The sequence below is a fragment of the Gavialis gangeticus genome, unplaced genomic scaffold (assembly GCF_001723915.1).
Source record: "Gavialis gangeticus isolate Ggan-Ray unplaced genomic scaffold, GavGan_comp1, whole genome shotgun sequence".
In the NCBI taxonomy this organism is placed as follows: Eukaryota; Metazoa; Chordata; order Crocodylia; family Gavialidae; genus Gavialis; species Gavialis gangeticus.
Genome location: NW_017729006.1, coordinates 42537571 through 42538957, shown reverse-complemented (window position 1 = coordinate 42538957; position 1387 = coordinate 42537571). Strand labels below are relative to the sequence as shown.

The window sequence follows — 1387 nt, the reverse complement described above, 5'->3', positions numbered from 1 at the left end:
GGGCGGGGTCCCCTTCTAAGCGCTCATTGGGTGCAGGAAGGTTCCAAGTGTGTGTGTACATAGAGACATGTATGTGTGTGCACGTGTGTGTGTGTACACATATATTATGTATACATGTGTAGTTAAAATGCTTCTTGAAACAAACCAAAGGCCGGATCATCTATCCATTGAATTTTTGGCAGAGCTTTTGTTGCTTTCAGTGGTGGCAGGATCTGGCTCTAGGTTTAGACTGAATCTACATTCTAATATTATAAATGCTATAGTCTGTCTGTCTGTCCAAACATAATGCTTTATTTGCACTCTGATTGGCAGACAGAAACAACCAATCAGAGTGTGAATACAGCATTTGGACAGGAGGTAGTGGCTGGGCCATGATGGTGGGGAAGGGGGGAAGCTGGCAGAGCTGGTCTTGCCCCCCCCGGCACTGCTCTCTGGAGGTGGTGGCAATGGAACAGATGGAACAGAACCGGGGGCTAGGCTAGCAGCAGGCTAGGCCTTGCCCTCCCACCCCCCTTGCTCCTTGAAGGTGGCAGAAGTGGCATGGGGGGGAGTGGGGTTGGGACACCACAAGGGGTGGGGGGGAGGTGAAGTCAGTGCTGCTGGCCTTGCCCACTCTCTCCCATGCTATTCCTTCCCGATGGGGGTAGCAGCAGGCCCAGGCCAATGTGGTGGCAGCCAGGGGGGAGGAGAGCAGCAGACCAGGGCCGATGTGGCAGGAGTTGAGGGGGAGTGGAATTAGGTCCGGCTCTGAAACGGCAGCGGTGGGGCACGCCAGGCCTGGCCCTGAAACAGCGGTAGTGAAGGGGGGCACAGCAGGCCCTGCAACAGCAGCAGGGAGGGTGGGGGGGCCAAGGCCTCGTCCCATGGCAGAGTAGGGGCACGGGGGAGCAGCCCCCACCATTCTGTGTAGGAGACTTTGGCATGAGGCAGGGGGAATGAGGTCAGAGCCATCACAGTGAGACGGGGAGCAGTCTTGAACCCAGACTGGCAGAGGGGAACAGGGTTGGGCCCGAAGCAACTGAGGGAGGGGACGGGAGAACAGGGTCAGACCTGAATTGGGGGGGAAGGGGCTAGACAAGGTGAGCAGGGGTGCAGGGCCCAGGGACGCTGGGTTCTGTCCCCGCCCGCTCCCTGGGTTGCAGGGGGAGGGCAGCGAGCCTGGCCCTGGGCCTCTGTCCCAACCCCACCCTCCTGGCAGGCAACAGAGCAGATGGGCCAGTGGTGCTGGCCCTGGTCCCCCTGCTCCCTGCAGGCTGTGAAAGTGGAGGCGGGGGGTAAGGCCAGTGCTGCTGGCGACACCCCTCCGGTATTGCACACAGTGGTGATGGAGTGGTGTGTGTGGGGGGGCAGCCTAGCCCTGCCCCGCCCCGCCCCGCCCCGCCCCGCC

At 60.3% G+C, this 1387-nt stretch overlaps 1 protein-coding gene across 4 annotated transcripts in view; it reads left to right on the top strand.

Annotated features, from left to right (window-relative positions):
• Positions 1-1387, top strand: part of ICE1 (interactor of little elongation complex ELL subunit 1) — an 84288-nt gene that overhangs the window by 12835 nt on the left and 70066 nt on the right. The gene's annotated exons all lie outside the window — the stretch shown is intronic.